Source organism: Helianthus annuus, chromosome 14 (assembly GCF_002127325.2).
Source record: "Helianthus annuus cultivar XRQ/B chromosome 14, HanXRQr2.0-SUNRISE, whole genome shotgun sequence".
Taxonomy (NCBI): Eukaryota; Viridiplantae; Streptophyta; class Magnoliopsida; order Asterales; family Asteraceae; genus Helianthus; species Helianthus annuus.
The window spans coordinates 63,100,773-63,113,040 of NC_035446.2; the positions used below are offsets into that span (position 1 = coordinate 63,100,773).

Sequence of the window (12,268 nt, forward strand, 5' to 3'; positions counted from 1 at the left end):
CCTGAGGTTCTGCAGGAAACGCCCAGTTCAGGTAATTGGACACGAGGCCATGTTCACTAGACACCCCCCCCGTGCCCAGCCTTCTGTTAAATATGATACTGGCAATCTGAACACGGGGCCGTGCCCGGACCAACACGGGCCCGTGCCCAGACGCACAGTAACATAATATTTTGCTTTTAAACACCTTTTTACACATTCAATCAACCTAAAAACTTATTTTTGGGACACATTGAGGACAATGTGTAATTTAAGTGTGGGGGGATGCTAAACCTAGAATTTTGCAAGTCCTAATAACAAGCCTTACACAAAACTCTATTGGAACCGCTAATTACCCCAATTTTTTTTTCAAAAACTTTTCGTTTTTTTGCTTGTCTTGGTTTAATTTGGGAGTAACAAGTTCTAAAAAGGTTATATTTTTACAAATTTACAACCGATAGCATCGTGATAAAAAGAACCAACATAAGAAAATTATGAAACGGCATGACAAATCTAGTTAAAATTTGATTATATATACTTGATCACATTATAAACCCATTCCCACAAAAAGTGAGTTTTGAGCCTTTATTGAGCATACAAGCATACATCTTTAACTAAATGCTTATTTTTCGTTTCTTGTGTGAGCCGCTTGGTTCTTACGACTCTAGAACTTGGCATGACGATACAATCCTAGTCCTTACCAACTTAAACCCAAGTAAGTAAATGATGGAGGTATTAAGACTAACCCATTTTCTTTTCAACACCATTATTTTTCATTTTTTTTATCACCTACCCAAAATCCCCCTAGTTAACCCCTTTGAGCCTTAACCTTTTCATTTCTAAACCCACAAAACAAACACCCTTTACCCACCAAAACCCTTTTTCTTTTAAACCCCTTATTTTAGTAAAAAGCTCGGTTTTCTTGTGACGCTTCTTATAAAAAAATGAAGTCTAGCAATAAACAAACAAGTTCCTCCAAGAAACTTTGTTTGAAAATGCTTAGTTTGAATAAAAGTCACAAAAACAAAAAGTTTTAAGATGACCGACGCTTTTTACGCTTTTAGCTTTTTTTTACTAACCACTAACCTAAAACCACCTACCTTTAACCCAAGCCTAAACCTTCCCCAAGTCCTCTTGATATTTACAAAGGTTTATAGTTAAAAAGGAGGATCGATTGCTTGGCAATCATATGGTAGAAGTAAGTTCCGTGTCGGTCTCGAGTGTTTCACAAAATACATCTTCGGCCTAGTATTGAGTGATTTCACGTGAGGTATATGAACTTATATATAAATGGAATTTTAAAGAGGCATGTTATGCCCAAATAAGTAATTTCTCTTATGAAACGTTCTAAATAAATCATAACGAATAGGATTGTAAATAGTGTAAAAATAAAACCCAATAAAGATCTTGGATTCCCGACACTTAAGACAAGCCCAAAACTTCTCTTCTACTCATTCCATTTGGGTGTGTAAGCCACATAATAAAGAGTTCTGCTTGAGGACAAGCAAAGATTCAAGTGTGGGGGTATTTGATGTGTGTAAAATGCAACATATAAATTACATCAAATGAGGCATAAAAGTAACCCTTTTTAGTACTAATGTTGGAAAAAGTGTGCTTTTGTCTTCCTTTTGTATTTTCAGGACTAAATGAGCTTAAATAAACAAAAGGAACAAATATGCAGCAAAAAACTAACATAAATACAAAGAAAAGGAATAAACGTGGCATGCCCGACCCCTCGACAGCATCTTCCCAAGCAAAAACAAGAAACAGAAGGCTGACCACGGCCCCGTGCCCAGCGGACACGGGGGTGTGGTCAGATGTCTACAGAAAATGACAAAGCTATAGAAGCTTCTATTCCCAGCACGGCCCGTGGTCAACGCTAAGATTCACAAAATCTTGCAAATCTTGATAGTACAGATACGCTTCTGCACACGGGACCGTGCCCAGTGAACACGGGGGCGTGTGGAGCCTAATACATACAATTGTAACTAATGAAGAAAGAGAAAGTGGATGGCCACGGGGCCGTGTCCGGGCTTCTGTGCAGGCTATAAATAGGGGTGCTTGGTTCACTTCAAAGGCATCCCTTGATAAACCACCTCTCTCCCACTTCACCACCACTCCACCACCACTACAACACCCACATCCACCACCGTCATCCATCATCCACCTTAGAGTGTGTGTAGTAGTCTCGGGATCCAAGATTGATAGTAAGAGTTCTTGTCAATCAAAGGCCATGTTTGGCTAAGCCTCTTACATCACTTGGTGAAGACAAGCATTTAGTGTAATACTTTTGATTTTTAATCTTTTCACACTTTTTATTTGGTTTTGTATTAATGACTTTAATAACTAGTTTCTTATATCGAAGGTGAAACTTCCTTATCATTTGTCCGTGGTGTCTTGGCATTATTTTACTGTCTATATAAAATAAAATATTTTCACCGTTCATATCTCTACGGTCTATATAGAGATATATTGACTACCTGGTCGGGGGTTAAGGGAATGGTTTGGTAAGGTTCTTTCCTTGTTCAGTGTATAGATCCTGCAAGGACCTGGGTCAAGCTTACCAGGACCTCCTTCAATACCCATTGGTATTGGATGGCGGGGGTGCGAATGGCTTGATCCCCTCATATGTAAATTACTATTAATACATTAACCCGGCTACTTGGGATTGTATCCCTGCTGACTCAAACCACTTAGCCGAGGGTAACGTCGCCTTCAAAAGAGGGGCCTATCACATTACGCATTAATAACTTAATTAATTATCTTTCAATATTCCGACCCTTTGGGATTGTATCCTTGCTGTCTCAAACCACTGGGTTGAGGGTAACGTCACCTTCATAAGAGGGGCCTACTACTATAACTAAGATAATTTCTTAAAAAGTGCAAAAGTGCAGAAATCATCAAAGGTTACATTAAAGGTGGGTCGGATCCAAGTGATTCATCTTGTCTATCTGTTTTTCTTTTATTTTTATTTTTCAGGATTTTTAGTTTTTATTTTCATGTTTAAAACCTTTTCTAAAACTTTTGATTTGATTAGACATTGAGGATAAACCGGTACTAAAAGCTCTTGTGTCCTTGGACGACCTCGGTATCTTACCAACGCTATACTACGCTCACGATGGGTGCACTTGCCCATGTGTGTGTTTAGTGTTAGTAGAATATCGTGTTTTATAAATTTAAAACTTGACTAACGTGTTAAAAAGGGCTTAAAATATCAATAAAAATATATTACACCCAACACACACCACTATTCTCGAGAAATCTCGGATAAATCGTCTATTATATCATGCCAGTCCAAGAAAACTCCGTACTTCCGTTGGCGACTCAGGGACTTTCCACTTAGTAATCTCCTCGATTTTTTTGGGATCCACATGAAGTCCTTCATGATTAACCAGATGTCCAAGGAATTGCACTTCTTATAACCAAAATTTACATTTTAAGAATTTAGCATAAAGCTTCTCTTTTCTCAACAATGTCAGAAGTGTATGCAGATGCGCTGCATGTTCCTCTTTACTCTTAGAGTAATTAGAATATCATCTATAAAGACAATTATAAATTTATCCAGGTATGGTTTACATATCCGGTTCATCATGTCCATAAATGCGGCTGGGGCATTGGTTAAACCAAATGGCATGACGGTAAATTCATAATGACCGTACCTAGTTCTGAAAGTAGTTTTAGGAATGTCCTCTTCATGTACTTTCAGTTGATGATATCCTGAGCGTAAATCGATCTTAGAAAAGAATCGAGCTCCTTGAAGTTGATCGAACAGATCATCGATTCTTGGTAGTAGGTACTGATTCTTAATCGTAACCTTGTTCAAGTCTCGATAATCAATGCACATACGCATCGATCCGTCTTTCTTCTTAACAAACAACACCGGTGCTCCCCACGGTGATGAACTTGGTTGTATAAAACCTTTGTCAAGAAGTTCATCCAATTTTTTCTTCAGTTCCTGCATCTCCTTTGGTGCTAATCGATACGGTGTTTTGGCAATCGGTGCCGTTCCTGGTAATGGTGAATTCTAAATTCAACCTCTCTATCAGGCGGTAACCCAGGTAACTCTTCTAAAAAACATCTGAGAATTTAGATATTACATGAATATCTTTTAATTCTTTTCCTTTAGTATTAATGATTACGGAAATCATATATATTACTTCTCCCTTCCTTTCATAACTTGCAGCTTTCATCAAAGAGATGAATTTTGTCGATCTGGTTGGCTTATCTCCTCTAATTGTGATCTTTTTACCTTTTGGTGTACTTACTTGTACTGTCTTTTAATCACATAAAATACTAGCACGATTGGCTACCAACCAATCTATTCCTAATACAACATCGAATCCAGCTAGATTCATTGGGTAAAGGTTAGCAAAGAAATGATGGTTTAGGATTTCTATTCTTGCTCCCTGCAAGATTTCACTTATCTTAATGGACTCTCCATTGGCTGTCTCTACCAGACAATCTTGCTGAAGTTTGGCTAAGGTTTGGTCAAGAAGTTTGTAGAAAGAAGTATTGATAAAACTTTGGTTTGCACCAGAGTCAAACAATACTTTGGCAAATATATTATTAACTAAGAACGTACCGGCAATCACATCCGGAATCATCTTGGCTTCCTTAGCTGTCAGAACAAAAGCTCTGGCATTTTTCTTAGGCGCTTCAGTTGTCTTAGCCTGGTTGGTTGTGGCTAGAGCTAGTTTTGGACAGTTCGGTTTGATGTGACTAGCCTCTCCACAATTGTAGCATATCTTGGCACTAGCCTTTCTCCTACAATCTTCTTCCTTATGTCCTGGGTACTTGCAAAAGCTGCAGGACACAGCACACTTTCCTGAGTGCTTCTTCTTACAAAACTTGCAGTAGGGTGCAGAAGAATCTATTCCTTTTCCACGGTAGGAATTACCAAAACGAAATTCCTGGGTAAGCTTTTGGGCTAGGTTCTTTCTCTAGTTTTCCTCTTGTATACGTACTAATTCATCAGTCAAGGTATTGGCTAGCTCTACTGCTTCTTCTATGGTTTGCGGTCTAGCTGCCTTAACTACCTGTCTAATCTCACTAATTAATCCCAAATATAACAGGATATTAACACTGGTTCAGGTGAGGCTAAGGTTGGCACTATCCTAGCATATTCGAAGAATATGGTAGTGTAACCTTTGCAGTCTATTCCAGTCATTCTAAGATTTAGGAACTTATTGGCGATTTGTTACTTCTCATTAGGAGGACAAAATTTTCTTTCAACCATTTTCTTAAAGTTGATCCATTCCATATTATAAAATATGTCACTTCCCCTAGACTAGAGAATAGTATTCCACCTTTCTAACGCTGCATTTTTGAAAGGATTAGAAGCAAACATAATCTTATCCTCATCTGCACATTTACTTATTTTTATGACTGATTCTGTCTTTTCTATCCAACGTAAGGCTGCAACGGCTCCTTCATTGCCTGAGAATTCTATTGGTTTGCAGGCCAAGAATTCTTTATAAAAACAACCGTAAGAAGTGGTTCTTCTTCTTTTAGGAATTGGAGCTTGGATTATAGGGCCATTATTGTTCACACTGTGACTTGGTTCAGTGTGTTAACGTTTACTTCCATTTGTAGATTTATTATTTTCTGCTTCTTTAATAGTCTTGATATAATAAGGCATAGCATCTATAATTCCTTGTGCTACTATATGTTGGATGGCACTGTTATCTATTTGGTTTCCGTTATTTTCATTATTCTGGTTTTCCTGATTTACTTCGTTTTCCATCTGAATTGTGAATATTTATCAAGTATTAATTATCACAGAATAAATTTGGTACAAATATTTATACACAATCACACAAACAATTTGATCAAAAACGTCGATCATTGCGACTTTTACTCTTTCTATATATATGCGTCAATTACAAACTACAACTGGAAATCAAATATACTAGTAGCTATGCATCCGTATCTATTTTAGTCTATCTATAGATTTTTTTATCAAAATACAAAATTACACATATATCTAGGCATTTTCTAGGTGCCGTTTATCCAGTACTGCATTTCCCGCTCATCATATTTCCAAACTAGTTTCTCTCCTATCTCTCGAATTCTATTTCCTTCATTCACTAAATCCTCTCCAAACTGATGGAGTTCCTGCACACATTTTCGACTCATTGGTGGGTCTACTGGGTCAGGATGAGGTACGGGTTCCTCGTAAGGGTCTACACTATTCATTTCGAAAAATGTTATGTCATCTTCCATCCACGAATCACGTTCTAAAGGCATTGGTTCTTTGGGAGTACATAGGGTAGAGTATGACATATTGTCGTCAAACCATGGATCATATTCTAAAGGGTGTGGGGTTGGGATTCTAGGTAACTCGTTGGAGTCAAATGCAGGTATCGGGAATTGGTTTGCTTGGTTGGGTTCTAGCATTTGTTGGTCAGGGAATAAAGGTAACAGTGATGGTTCGGCTATTTGGTTTAGGTTAGCGTATACTGCGGTAGTGGCTAACATATGGAAATCGGCCAACTGTCTATCTAGTTCCTCTTCCCAAGGTGGCCTATTGACTGTTTCCTGAGTTTGTGCATTTGCTTTCCTATTCGCTCTGACTATCACCCTCTGTTGTTGTAACTTCTTCATTCTTTTTCTTCTCTCATGTGCTCCTCTCTTGAACCAACCTCTCTTTTTAGTAGTAAAGGGTTCCTCAGACTGTGCCTTAAATATAAATATCCCTTCCTTAGTATCGGCTGAGTATCCCGAGGGATTAGGTTGAAATGATGTTCCCTCATCTTTTGGTGAACTATCTAAGTGACGATAAGCGTCTGAAGTTCCTTGCTCACTCATACCGTAAAGTAATAAATAGTCAAATAACACAAAACAATATTTACACGTAATCACATAAGTTATTTCCTAACACAAAATTTAAAATTTAAGTGTCAGCAGAACACTTCTTTGGCTTAAACCAGTGGCTGTAGCTCTGATACCACTCTCTGGCGCAACCCCCGACCCCTACCCCGGGAGCGGGTGTCGTGAACTCAGATGGGTGGTATCGGTGTTTATTAATTTGGCAGCGTAATAAATTAGGACCGTAGTTAGGAAATATTTTTATCAGAGTAAAACACCAAACTTTTTATAATGATACATCATTGGGGTAAAACCCAAGTTCATTTAACAATACATTTGTAGGGATAAACCCTTATTATTAAAAACAAAAACTCCTTTTTATTTAGGTAACTTTTATAGCCACTTTTCCAAGCCTTCAGTACTCTCCCGCTGGCTTCAATTTGGCTTTCACAATGTGTTACCTGAAATGCGTTTTAAAAACATTTTATCAGCAAGAAATACTGGCAAGTACATTCCATTTTGGTAAAGCATCAGTTGTTTACACATTACAGTATTAAGGGCGATTACAATGTTTATATCTACAAAATTACTCGGTCAGTACGTGTCACTCGATGGATCTGTGACTATGGTCATATCACACATTGGATACCCGTGCCCAATTGTGAAGGTTATCAAGTACTGTATACAAACCCCATAATACTGGCAGCAATTGTAGAATTACAAAAACTTAATCACTGTAAGTGTATTTGAAAAACATTTGAGGTTTTGGTAAAACATTTTGACTCACAAATAGTGAGAAAAGGTGAATGTACTTACATTGTTGACTTAGGTGATATTACTATAGCTTCCTGGTGATTCTCCTGGTTCTTATCTATTAAAATAAACAATGCACACGTGTTAGTAAAATAACCCAAATCAAATTAACCGTACAACTCGAGACAGAATTCCAATGACTGAGTTAGGCAGAGCCTTGACATGCATTACGGAATCCTAGATAAATCGGGTGTACACACGAGACAGAATTCCAACGACTGAGTCGGGCAGAGCCGACATGCGTTACGGAATCCTAAATCGATATACCCCGTACGCAAGAAACGGTCCCGAAATATACCCTGTACGCAAGAAACGGTCCCGAAATACCCCTGTACTTAGAAAAAAAACAAGAAAAACAAAGTTTTGCAGTCGCTCGCGGGGCGCGACCAAGACATCTTTGGTCTGTCGCGGGGCGCGAGGACCCTTACTTGCTCGACACTGCATAGTGCCACGTGGCATGTGACTCGGCATAGCTAGGCCGATGACTGGCCAAAGCTATATTCGACACATCGTTCATCACGGGCCGCGAAGGCCTTAACCTTCTCTTTCGCGGAGCGCGACAAAGTGGTCGACCAGCCTATAAATGGAGGGCTCGAGCTCAATTGTTCAACCGTTCAATTCTAAAAACTCTCTCTCACTTTCTGATAGATATTATTATACCCGGGCATTATACCCACTATAAAGCGAAGCTCTGCCTCATTGTAAGTACTATAACCCTGCTATTACCCTACACGATCGATTTAGGATTCCGTAACGCATGTTGGCTCTGCCCGACTCAGTCGTTGGAATTCTCTCTCGTGTGTACACCCGAATGATCTAGGATTCCGTAATGCATGTCAAGGCTCTGCCTGACTCAGTCATTGGAATTTTGTCTCGAGTTGTACGGTTAATGTTATTTGGGTTATTTTACTAACACGTGTGCATTGTTTAATTTTAATAGTTAAGAACCAGGAGAATCAGCAGGAAGCTATAGTAATATCACCTAAGTCAACAATGTAAGTACATTCACTTTTTCTCACTATTTGTGAGTACATCCTTCTTTTATAAACACGTTTTGTGAGTCAAAATGTTTTACCAAAATCTCAAATGTTTTTCAAATACACTTACAGTGATTAAGTCTTTGTAATTCTACAATTGTTGTCAGTATTATGGGGTTTGTATACAGTACTTGATAACCTTCAGAATTGGGCACGGGTATACAATGTGTGATATGACCATAGTCACAGATCCGTCGAGTGACATGTACTGGCCGAGTAATTGTGTAGATATAAACATTGTAATCGCCCTTAATACTGTAATGTGTAAACAACTGATGCTTTACCAAAATGGAATGTACTTTCCAGTATTTCTTGCTGATAAAATGTTTTTAAAACGCGTTTCAGGTAACACAATGTGAAAGCCAAATAGAAGCCAGCTTGAGAGCACTGAAGGCTTGGAAAAGTGGCTATAAAAGTTACCTAAATAAAAAGGAATTTTTGTTTTCAATAACTAGGGTTTATCCCTATAAATGTATTGTTAAATGAACTTGGGTTTTACCCCAATGATGTATTATTATAAAAAGTTTGGTGTTTTATTTCCTAACTATGGTCCTGATGTATTCCGCTGCCAAATTAATAAACACCGATACCACCCATCTGAGCTCGCGACACCCGCTCCCGGGGTAGGGGTCGGGGTTGCGACACTTAGCGGTTAAGAAAACTTAATAAGTAAGAAAACTTTCTAGCTAAGAAAGGAATTTGCTTTACCTATACGTTGGTGTTCTAACCAATGATCACTGATACGTTATTTTTTCTGATCGATCCAGGAACTAACTAACGAATACCAAAGTGCTGTTTGAATCAGACTATACTTTGTTGACTTATGTTATAGTTCTGATCTCGTGACCATCGTTAGGTTTGATTTGGTTTTGCACTAATATGTATTCCACTCTGTTAAACTAAATGTTTAACTATCAGAAAACTCCGAACTATAAATTTACAATCAAAATAGAGGCTTAATTACCAGAAGATTCAGAACTATAAAAGTAGATGCTTAACTATCAGATGGCTTAGAATCGGGAGTCCTGTTAAATCAAGAACTATAGACCTACAAGGTGAGTCATTCTCTTTTATCAAAATGCTTTGCAAAACCCTAAATGTTTTTCAGTTATACTTACAGTGATTAAGTCTTTATAATCTGAAATTACTGCCAGTATGTGGGGTTTTGTATACATTACTTGTCTAGCGTTACTAGTGGACGACGAGTTAGCCAATAGTAATATGACCACGGGCACAAAGATTTGCCTCAGTCGCAATATTGATTTGAGTAATTGATAGATATAAACAAATGTAAAAATTCCTTATACAGTTATTATAACAATGTGTTTTTAGACAAATGAATGAACTCACCAGTATTTCATGCTGATCAAATGTTTTTAAACGCATTTCAGGTGATTACATTAGATCAGAATAAGAGTTGTGATATGGCACCGAAAGACTTAAAGAGGTGGCTTATTTATCAATTAAATTAAATTAAGAAACGTTGTTTTATGTGTTCGGATTTATCCCATATTAAAGCTACCTTTGTAAAACATGAGTTTATTCCCATTTGTTTAATAAATAAAATCCGGTGTTTCTAAACTCTGATATTTTTCCTAACTCACGATCCTGATAAAAATTTCCGCTACAATATTTTCGAAATAACCACCGGTACCACTTGACTGTTCACGACTCCCGTTCAGAGTGTGGTCGAGGGTTGTGACATATATATATTGACTTATATCTTCACTAGACTATAATTAGAATGGTGTTTGTTTCTTTCTTTTAATCTTAATCTTCCTCTTTGACTAAAGTGCTTAAGCTTTGAGCTGTAGCTAAAGAGATTAGCTTTAGGTTGACTTACACAATGGAGGAATTCAGGTGTTGTTTATTCTAAAAAAAAAAATTGTGCAGGCTCTTCTGTCTGTGCCGCCATCTGCAGACTGTTTGTTTTTTTCGAAAATGTTTTATTAAAAAATGTTTGTACAAGCTCTTCTTGGTGCAGACTTGACCCAACCACATCTAAAATATTCTAAGGTCTGTAGAGCGTTAAACACCAAGTCCAGTGTCGTTTTCTAACCATAATTAATCAGTCCGGTAGAAACCTCAGTCAAACAAAACTGAGTTTCTTTTTTCAATTTTATTAGTCTAGTCCGGTATTGTTTTTAACCGTAATTGATGAGTGAAACCGACCCAAAACCACACGACACAAACTCGGTTACTAAATCTGAAATGCTTTACTTACTTGAACACGACTGCCGAGCATGATCTGAAATGCCTCGCAACCCTATTAAACAACACCCAACCTAGATTGAAAAATGTGATTAACGTTGGGAAACTTTATGATAACTCACTTCTATTATTTGCCCTTTGCTCCAAAAAATGTGATTAATGGTGGAATATGCTTGTTAGGTGAAAGTGCTTCAGAAGTTTTTGCTAGATTGAAACGAGACTTGATTCCTACATTAATCACTGGTGTTATGTACTGGCCTTTTTTTCATTTCATCATATTCAGATTCATTCATGTTTGTTTGCAAGGTAATAATTTAGCTAATGTTGTAATTTTGAATCCACTAATAATAATGATTTGATATTGGGTGTTAATTTTTGTGACAATGTAGCCACTGGTGAGCAACTCGTGTACGTGCGGTTTAAATGAACTTGCAAATGAAAGGGATGCTAGACAAGAGTTGGAGCAAAGAGTGCAATAGATGGAAAAAGAAAAGAAGAAAGAAGGCAAAAATAGTTTGAAGAGTTTATGAAATAACCTCCTGTTAGTCATTAGTGGTAGTTCTCTAATTTTTCCGGATCTTTATGTTTAACAATGGTGGTTTTGTGATTTCAGCGGACTTGGAATTTTTGTTATCTATTCCGGATCTTTATGTTTAATAATGGTGATTTTGTAATTTAAATGTGCTTCGAATTTATGTTATTTGTTTTTGTTAAATTTATGTTCTGACATTATGCATTTTTCAACGGGAAAAAGCATGTGCTTTTTTGTTTTTTTATTTATTTTTTAAATGTATCCGTAGGAAACATGTAGGAAAAAGAATAAACGGTTTCGTCACATTCCGTTGGAATTGTGTAGGAAACAAAAATAAATTCGTAGGAAATATGTGGGAAAAAATAATACGTTCTGTTGGAATTGTGTAGGAAAAAAAACTAATTTTGTAGAAATTGTGTAGGAATCAAGAACACATTTCGTTAGAAATGTGTAGGAAAAAAATATTTTCGTAGGAACTATGTAGGAAAAACGAATACATTCCGTTGGAATTGTGTAGGAAGAAAAAAAAATTTCCGTAGGAATTGTGTAAGAAAATTAAAATATATAAAATATATATAATAAAAATAAATATAATTGATTTAAACATAAAATTTTAAAAAAGTAATGTTTCGTGGGAAATGCGTGGGAAAATTAAGAAAATTAATTCGGTTAGAAATGAGTAGGAGAATTCCAACGAAACATTTGTGTGAGAAATGAGTAGGAAAATCCGTAGGAAATGCGTCAGAAAAAAATTACCCACGAGCAAAATTCCCACAACCCATTTTCATGGGAAATCCGTGGGTAAACGCAGTTACCCACGGATTTCCCACGGAAATTGACGTGGGAATAACACCAGTTTTCTAGTAGTGTTAAGGGTTCTAGGAGGGTTGTT

The 12,268-nt window shown here is 37.1% G+C and overlaps 1 long non-coding RNA gene across 1 annotated transcript; it reads left to right on the forward strand.

Annotated features, from left to right (window-relative positions):
• The first annotated feature begins 10,696 nt into the window (after nucleotides 1–10,696).
• LOC110908159 lies at nucleotides 10,697–11,542 on the forward strand. Its single transcript, XR_002574232.2, has 2 exons — nucleotides 10,697–11,150; nucleotides 11,234–11,542. It is a non-coding gene; the product is annotated as an uncharacterized LOC110908159 (long non-coding RNA).
• Nucleotides 11,543–12,268: the final 726 nt, after the last annotated feature.